The sequence below is a fragment of the Saccostrea echinata genome, unplaced genomic scaffold (assembly GCF_033153115.1).
Source record: "Saccostrea echinata isolate AGI-Se365-2 ecotype Australia unplaced genomic scaffold, CSIRO_AGI_Sech_v1 ptg000054l, whole genome shotgun sequence".
NCBI lineage: Eukaryota > Metazoa > Mollusca > Bivalvia > Ostreida > Ostreidae > Saccostrea > Saccostrea echinata.
This window is the reverse complement of record NW_026889803.1, coordinates 13,683,466-13,693,471: the sequence shown is the minus strand read 5'-3', so window position 1 is coordinate 13,693,471 and position 10,006 is coordinate 13,683,466. Positions and strand designations below refer to the sequence as shown.

The window sequence follows — 10,006 nt, the reverse complement described above, 5'->3', positions numbered from 1 at the left end:
CCATAGCTCCAACCAATCAAAAGTTATGAGCAATGTTAAAGTTCTTGAAGACAAACAGACAGACGGACGGACAAGGCAAAAACTATATACCCCCGAATCTTCGATACGGGGGCATAAAAAGCACAAGATTATGACTCATACATGAAAAGAAAACACTTTGTGTGGCCTTCAACTCAACGTTCTTGTATGTTTACACAATTCAGCTTTGTATTAGAAATTATTTATTGTTTTAATGTTAATGCTTTTATCTAACTTAACTAAAGGAGGAGGGTTTGCTTTTTCAGTAAAACATGAAACCTAAAAAAAAAAGTTTTGTTTTCCGAGACTTATTTGACTCCATCTTGTCTGAAACTCTCTACTGTTAACGGATTAAGCCATACGTGTGACATTTCATTCTTATCTCAAAAAAGATGGGCAAAACTGTTTTCCTTTTTATGCACATAGCAAAGCTAATTTATCTTAAAGTATTAGTTATTGTAGTCAAAGATTTTTAGCAACCAATTAACCGCTTAATTTTCCGATCGAGTACTCTGTTACTCGGATGGAATTTCTTTCTAAACTCTTAAAAACCTTGGTCATTGCACACAATTAAGGCTATTATTATTATTACTACATATAATTGAAATCCTAAAAAAAAGTTACAAACAAATAATCAAAGAATGAATGAAGAAAAAAGCAACACTGGATTGTTCTACCTTTTATTGTATGTTATGAATGAACCTTTAAAAAAAATTCCTGAAAAAGATGTAAATTTCCAGAGCTGCTTAAGAGAGAGGAAGTTCAATTGAACCTGACAAAATGCCATTAATTGTAAAAATCTTTCCGGTTTGTCGGAAAACGAACACATTTTCAATACTTGTATTACAGAGTATCTACATGTAGCACTTTCCCCATTTCAAAACTGCTTTTAATTAACGACTAACATAACATGAAAACTGTGGACCAAAAACTGTGAAGAAATTCATGAAATCTACGCAAACGATTATCAAACATCATTAATATGTCTAAAGTACATTAAATTCAAAGAAAGAAAAACAGTGATACAACATTACTTTTTTCCTTTTTTTTAAAATACTTTTTCTTTCAATCTTTTTTTTATGGAAATTCTGTAAGTTTTTTGACTGGAATAATTAAAGTAATGCTGATGCCCCCCGCCCCCCCCCCCTCAAAAAAAATCACATTTTTCTCTCTCTATTTTTTTAAACTACTGGGGAAGATATCAAAATGTTTAAGTAACGATGCATATGTATATGTGATAATGTTGACAAGCAACTTATTTCTGATGACATGGAAGTTAATTATGTTGACATGCAATGACTTTATCTTGAAAACATCGACGTTTTGTTCACCGAATATAGGCCTATATATCATACCATATAAAGATACATGTATAAAGGTAAAAATTATTTTTCAGCTGTGTAGAGACGACAAATAAATTCAGAACTTTGGACTTTTATACAGACATAATCCTAAGATGAATACTAGTAAAATAAGTTGTGTGTCGACATTATTAAGTAGCGTGACGATAAAAATAAGTTGTAAGTCAATATCTATAAGTTGCAGGTGATGATTTGGGCGATATTGATATTTTATGAAAAAAATCCTAATTTTTATCTAAATATTTTTTCTTGCTTGTCAACAGACTTATGTTGCATTTTGCAAATTTATGCTGCATAGACATAATTATCTTGCGTGTCGACGTCATTTTAAGAAATATAAATTGTATCAAGGTAGCAGAAATATACAACGATAAGTACATGTACACACTGTATATAAAACTGGTCATTCATGTATCCATTCCTCAGAGGACCAATAGCATATAAAACGCATGCTTATAAAAATAGCGATATAATGAAGCATATAAAGGCAATCTTTTAGCAACTCATCAAAAGAAAATTTAGAATGCAAATCAACGTTACTCATAATCACGTTTAAGCTGTTCTAGTTTCTAGTAAGTAAATTATTTAATGCACCGATATTTCCTTACAAACAAGGAAAAAAAAAATAATAAACACACAAGAAAAATTAATAAACTTGTTGTTTGTAAAATTATTATCGAAATTAAAAAAATGCGAATCCGTTTCAAAATATTACGAAGAATAGGTAACCCATATGTGTATGTTATTACTGAGTATATCAGAGCAGGTATTTTTCGTGTTTTACTTTACATCAAATTAAACAGGCGAATTGTAATTGTTTTAGAATAAGAAACTGAATACTTGTATGTAGATATCTGCACTTGTATAGGTCTACATGTACGTTCTTGATCATTGTGAAAATTAACATGGTACAATTTCATATAGATTTTAGTCTCGTTATAAATACCATTTTGGCCTTAATTTTGACACCCAAACACTTGAAATAAAAAGCTGCATCATGACTGCTTTGTAATGTTTAAAAATCAAAATTGTTTCATTTTTAACGTTTGGAAAGATATATGTTCTGACAGATTTGATTGAATTGATTTTTTAAAATAATAGATTTCAGACATCGAGAGTATTTTAACATGCAATCTGTTAATCAGCGACACAATATCGCGGGAAGACGATGTAGGGTTTTCCGGTGATTCACTCTACTCTAAATTATTTCTTTAGTAATGAGGAAACTTCGTCGGTTGACACGATCGAAAATACTATTTAGGATGAAAAGGAAGATAAAATATATCATGACTTTGCATCTCAGAAAAAAAATGACAATTTTATTACACAATTTTTATATTTTTTATTACATTTTAGGAAATTTTTTTTTCTAAATAGATAGCTAGATAGCTTTATAATAAAATATTTTTTTCCAATAAAAAACAATTACATGATAACGTAAATATTTTTTGTAATAGCATTTCGAAGCCGTAAGATTTTTATCTACAAGTTGAAAAAAAAACTAGAAAAATTACATATATTTAGGTTTGTATTTGAATAGTGATTGATTGGTTAAAAAAAAAGGTTATGTGAGTAAGACAACATGTATATCATTGCCTGAAAAATAATGGAGAAATAATGCACAAAAGAAGACTCATTCCCATACCAAAACTCCTCCCCCGTTTGCATGACACAAAACGCATAATGACTATGACTGATTCTGAATGTGTATGAATTTATGGAGTTCCCAATGTTCAGTTCAAAAGTACTTGTTTTACTCACTCCTGGAGGGGCATTATATTAGAAATTATTTTAATTGAATTAAATTATAATTAATTGTTAATTATCTTAATTTAAATGTATATGCTTCTATCTGACAGAAGTAAAGGAAATAATTCTACTCTTCATTTTATGAAAATTAAAAAAAAGTTTGTTTTTCTGTAATTAACTTCAGTCATATCAGTTATTACATTGTCTGAAACATTTATCCGATTCTTTTCTCTAAATGGTCAAACCAGTACATTATCAGCTATATTATGAGAGAAAATGTTTTTCCTTTCTAAAATTTCTGAATTGGTTTTATAAATGAATGAAAGGGAATTTATTTCATTCTTTTTTCGAGAACTCGATTGCCTACGCATGTCACATGCATCTTTTAAATATTATGACGTGTCGACATTCATTCATAAAACCGAATGTATGAATGGCTTTATCATTAGTGAATTACTCGAACTAGATTTCAAATTTCTTGATTTGAGAGAAATTTGTAAATTTTCACGATTTCCCATTAATATTGAAAAGCACTTGAAGAGAGTGTTCCGGTATATCAAGGGTTGTATATGAATCAAAGAATGAATTGGGAAAAACACCAATCCCTAATTGTTCTACCTTTTGTTCTGTAATATGAATGAACATTTAAACAACGTCCTGAGAAAAAAAAATGTAAATTTTCCTAGCTCTCGAGATAGGAAGTTCAATTGAAACTGACAAAATGCCATAAATTGTGAAAATCCTTCCGTGTTGTTAGAAGATTTTCCGTTTTTGGTAGTGTGTACATCTAGTATACTGTATATATTTTAATTTCAGAACTGCTTTTAACCACAGCTTACTTAACAACATTCAGCTATTAACCAGAAACTTAAAAAGAATTTTTCAAAGCTATGCAAATGGTTATCAAACATCGTTATTAATCATTCTATAAAGTATTATTCAGGCTCAAAAGAAAATATAAGATAAGCATGATCCAACATTACTTTTTTTTTCTTCCCTTTATATGTCTTTTAATTATTTTTGGAAATTATAAGGGATTTCTGACTGGAATATGAACAACAGCTGTCGTATATTCTCCCACAAATTCATTTTCTTTTTTTCAGTATCAAAGCAATGACGAAGATTAAAGAAGTTTAAAAGAGATACATGATGAATACTTTATAATTATTATTCCATTAACTCAGAATTGATCGGCAACAATGCCAAACAATTAATGTTTTCAAATAGCACCACGATTAAACATGTATGCATTATACATACAGGCATCAAAACAATATGTACCATAATGTTTCCCAGTGCTGACTGCTGTGCGATCGAACCTGCCTTATTGCTACATTTCTCCCTCCTTAAAGGTTTTTGCCCCCCAAGACACCAATCCAGGCTCTTCCCTAGTAGAGCTTTTACCTGTCACTTCCAGGACATGGCTGGGCATGAAACGTATAATCGTAAAGAAAATGCGACGGACCAGACCAGGATAATGTTTAAATAAATACTATAAAGCTATCCTTTTTGGAATAACAATTTATATAGTTCATGTATTATATACTGGTTCTTAAACGGGTTCTGGACAATTCAGTACCTATACTTGATTGAGAACTTTTTTCTAATATTAAGATTTAAGATAAAGAACATTTTTTTGAGACTAAATTGTTAAATCAAATGCAATCTTATTTAGTTGAGAAGAAATTCTTGAAAATTATACATGTCCAAAAATGCTAGAATTACTAGTAAGCGAAGCTCCATTACCAGATGAGCTTCCAAAAGCTCGTTAAATTCTGCCAATTCACAGCTTCTGTTAGCAACGAAACAGCCACTAATTTAACTAACCAAACATTTTGACAAAATCTGTAATATAAATAAATAAATAAACAAATCCTCAATGACCAAAACAAATTTTATCCATTATTCTAACCTTTATAATATTTTAACTGAAAGAAATTCCTTATAACTTAAAATTCCCTGCACAATTGAAATGGGACCCTCAGTTGAAATCATGAAGATCCAAGGGATGTCTCATGTCTCGTAGAAACAATAAGCCGAGGGGGGGGGGATGACATTAAAGAAAACTTAGAATTTCAAAGGAATACATAACTCTAATGTTACAAGTATCAAAGTTTGTATAATTCTCTCTTTTACCGTTGCTGGTTTCTGTCAATGTTAGAAACCAAGAAATATAGCAGGACACAAGTTTTTCAAAGCTACTTGGGTCAGGCCTTCTCTAATAAAAGTTTGCTGCCTTTAGGAAAGTTTTAAAATCGAAGAATATGTTTTGACAAAGTTTGGGCTTAAAATAGCCTTTTCCTGGCGGTGAAAATAATACTTTAAAAAAGTAACCTTGTGAATACAATTTCTGTTACATCTAACTAGCTGAAAGTGCCATTTCACCAAGCAGATGGATCAGCTCAATCATTCGATCAACACGTGTTATTACACACTCTTCATCCTGGTTTGAATAAGATTGCCATTTTTGTTTAATGAAATATTAACCTTCTTCAGAAGGCTCAAACGCTAACTTCTATCATATACACTGGTAGATATGTATTCTGATATTAGAATAAAACTGTTCTCTTGATGAAAACACAATGAAAAACTTTGAAATCAGGGAATATATATAAATCGACGAAAAAAGACGCAAACAAGAGAAGCACTTTTTTCATTTGTTTGCTCAAAGACAATAACACCGTTGCGTTTCTTCTTGATATTACTATTACGTAAAAGGACAACGACGTGAAAAAAATATCACTATGCTCTTTTAAAAGAACTTTGTAAAAAGTTGTTGGACATATCAGTTTTGTGGGTAAAGCACAACAAATTTACTACGAGAGGGTGTCCAACAATTAAGTTTTGAGGACATGAGATTGTTCCGTTCCTTTAGATGAGGCTATAATATTTCATGCTTCAATTAAATGAATGCATATAATTATACAGGGTGTACACCCAGCAAATACTTGACACATATTGAAAGGTTTGTTTGGCTTAAAACTGTACCATTGGCGTTGGGTGTCTCTTTTTCTCGCTCGATAAAATAAGCAATATGTATTTCATTTCTGAGGCTTAGAATCAAAAATCGAAACGATTTAAATTATAAAAAAATCAAAGATAACAGAGAATTCATACTTTTAACACACGTTATGCATATTTCTTTCCTTACTTTCTTTTTTATGAATATTTCAAGTGTCAAGTGCAGTAAAATGAAAATCATAAAATGAACGTCTGAAATTAATGTAAATGGAAAATAAATACCAGATTCTATCTGTTTTACAAGGAAAAATTACTAAGGAAAAAAATGTTGCTTAAAGTGTCCATGAATTTTTTCAGCCGGAAAATCCAGAAATATTTAGGCCAAGTGCTTGAGTCATAGTCAGAGGTAACAACTGCTAATCTATTTAGGGAGTTGAGCAGGAAAAAAACTCCCACAAGTCAACCATCCAGTTTTATATTTTGCTTCGTGTTTATTTCTAAAAATAAGCAGCCTAAATCCAAGTCACAAGTAAAAATTAAAATTAAACATGTAAAATTTTCCCAATTTTTTTAATATTAAGATCTGGATTAACATCAAGTCATTTACGGAAGCAACATATAGAGAGAGTATAAGCAGATTAATATTAATACAATTATACGAGTAGATTATATCCAGACAAATCAGCGTCTTTCTCACATAAGTTCGTAGCCTCTCTATAACTGCACGAGAAATATATAAATTTTGTGACCTTTGGAGAACAGCAGGTCTTCAAACAATTTTTTTGGCCTTTTTCACAATTTGTATTGTTTAAAGGATTTATTAGACTGATCGTTTTCTTCAACTTTTTCATGAAGAGAATAGTGAGAAGTTGACAATCTCTTAATTAGAAAATGCTTTTGAGGGGGATAGATATTTGGAGATAGTTAAATTCATTAACACAGATTATCAAAAAGCTTTTTGAATACTTAATACATTCATATATAAAATAAAATTTGTATAGAATGACAATTAAAAAAAAACCGGGTTAATTGACATATTCGAAACAAATAATAATATTTGGCACATTCCTCTTGGACATGATAAAAGGGGGAAATGTTTAGAATGAAAAGTTATCAATAAATACAATTTAATTGAATTTCAACTGTTTTAGTCTCTAGAAGTGTAATTGCACGATTACCGAGAAAAAAATGAAAACTAAGTTTAAAACACAGTGGTTTAGGCAAAACATAAACTGTTACATTAATACGTGTATAGTGATCAATGCATTAGAAGGGGGAGGCGGGGCGGGGCGGCTTCATCTTACAAAGTTTCATCTATCTTATAAATCCACATTATTTAGCTATATCTCTCGTTAAAATGAACACTTCACACGTATACATCTGCTTGGTTTGAACATATTCTTAATGAGCTTATTTATGCCTTTCCCCAGAAATGTTTTTTTTTTCGAAACTGTTTGAGTAATTGTCCGAAAACTGCGCTTCTTAGGCAAAATACCTCTGTACACGAGGCCTAATTTGAAAAACAGTGTATTGCGATATTTCTAAATTGTATATACTTAAATAAAGTTTTATTGCTGATAAAGATCATCAAACTTTAATACATTAAAATTTTCTGTAATTTTAATAAAATTTTTAAAACTTGGAAGAATGTATTTACATTTTACTAATCAAAGGAAGGTAACTCCAGCAGAATCATAAACAATCTTTTCCATGAAGTAAATCACAGACAATGCATGTCAGTGCAATTCAGTCAATCGAGCCTATTTTGAAAAATGTAATTTTAAACCAATTAAATGTATGAATATCTCCCTTTCTTGTGTTCAATCACATGATATGATCACATTTCTCTGAGCTTGAACTAAAATTAAGTGAGCCTTTATAATTCGCTACTCTTTTGAGTACTATTTCCACAATACCAGAATTAAAAAAAAAAAAACCCAATTCTTTCGTTATTCTGAGTAAATTGAGATTTACAGAATGAATTTGGGCAATCTAAAAAAAGAGCAGGGACCCATTTGCTTGTCTTTACACGAGTTGTACAATACACAAACAGTAGTTTTTAATCTGTTTAATAGTAATTATGATTAAATGTGAATGGAATCAGGATTGAAAAGTAATTTACACAATCATATTATATATAGATGACCATGCTTCATTACCATCTTTAACTCTTAAGCCTCTATGATTGAACCACATGTCATATGAAACAATGAATAAAATGCAAATAAAACAACGTTTGTTTATCTGCTGAAAAATTATTATTCCCTTCAACTGGTATGCACCAATACACGTAGTTAACATGTAAACCATTGAATTGTCTTTACTGCGAAGCATATAAAGATTGCATAAAGGAGTTCTTATGTTCATTAACTTAGGGTCAAAATATATTCTTACTATTCTATTTTTCTTAAGTTGTTTCAAATTAATTTATGGACATTTTCCATGTTTCAATAATATTCGTACCCATAGGCAATGCCCCCAGTCTCCAAGGTCTAAAGTAATTTTATCATCATAATCATCAATGCCTCATTGTCTCAAGATAACTGAAGATAGCATATGGAACGCCATAGCTGCCTTATGTGGTTATTTCATGAGAAGATGCTGCTTTATTATGTTATGCTGTGGATATTTCATGTGAAGGTGGTGCTTTATTATGTTATGCTGTGGTTATTTCATGTGAAGTTGGTGCTTTATTATGTTATGCTGTGGTTATTTCATGTGAAGGTGGTGCTTTATTATGTTATGCTGTGGTTATTTCATGTGAAGTTGGTGCTTTATTATGTTATGCTGTGGTTATTTCATGTGAAGGTGGTTTTTCAGGTGAAGGTGGTTTTTCATGTGATGGTGGTTTTTCATGTGAAGGTGGTTTTTTATATGAAGGTGGTTTTTCATGTGATGGTGAATTTTCATGTGAAGGTGGTTTTTCATGTGAAGGTGGTTTTTCAAGTGTTGGTGGGGTTTTTTTATGTGAAGGTGGTTTTTTTTTATATTTAATGTGATGGTGGTCACTCGGAACTCCTAATGTTTTTGAAGACTGAGTTTAACACTGAGTTTAACTGCTATTATATATCTTGAAATTTTGAAAGTGAAACAAATAGTCAATGTAATTAAAATCATTTTAATACACCATTGCTCGTTCCTCTTTTTTCCATCTAGGCACTTGGGTTCAAAATGGTGTATTTTGTGTATTATGATTTTTTGTAGGTGTGTCTGAATACACTCAAAAACAAAAATTAAAAAAAAATATCACTGAAATTAGCACGTTTAAAAAGTGTCATATTAGTCCATATAGTAAGAGTGTAGGTACAACAGTTGCCATCTTCGGAAAATCTAGGGAAGTCAGAAACCGTGCCAAACTTGTTCTCGTTATTCCGGGACGCCTCTACATTTTACTTGGTTAAAAATCGTAACTTCCATTGCTTTCACTTTCAGTTCTAGGTATCAGGACGTTTTTTGTTTACTGCATATTTTAAACGGCAAGTTCGAATTGGCAGACGATTGAAAGGCGTTATTCAATCATTTGTAAATGTAGATTCCGAATTCCTGCCCGAAACTGGTAGAAAAAGTGTAGATATTGATAATTAAAATCAAGTATGAACCGAGCCGGGCACGACGTAAAATCGAAGATTGCAACTGTCGTACCTTCACTCCTTTTTTATATAAAGTAATATGACATTTTTAAAACTTGCTTATTTCAGTGATTTTTTTATTCTTAGGTTATCGAGTTAATGCAGACATAGCTAGAAAAAAACATAATACACAAAATACAGCATCCTGAAACCAAGCGCTTATGGAAAAAAAGAGGAACTAGCAATGGTGTATTAAAATGATTTTAATTACATTGACTATTTGTTTCACTCTCAAAATTTCAAGATAATAGCAGTTAAACTCAGTGCTAAACTCAGTCTTCAAAAGTA

The 10,006-nt window shown here is 30.8% G+C and overlaps 1 protein-coding gene across 1 annotated transcript in view; it reads right to left on the bottom strand.

Moving 5' to 3' along the window:
* Window positions 1–6,841: 6,841 nt before the first annotated feature.
* LOC133206389 (E3 ubiquitin-protein ligase TRAF7-like) overlaps window positions 6,842–10,006 on the bottom strand; it is a 324,928-nt gene continuing 321,763 nt past the window's right edge. Inside the window, exon 17 of the mRNA XM_061342337.1 lies at window positions 6,842–6,856. The gene's annotated coding sequence lies outside the window, so the exon portion shown is untranslated. The remainder of the gene's footprint in view (window positions 6,857–10,006) is intronic.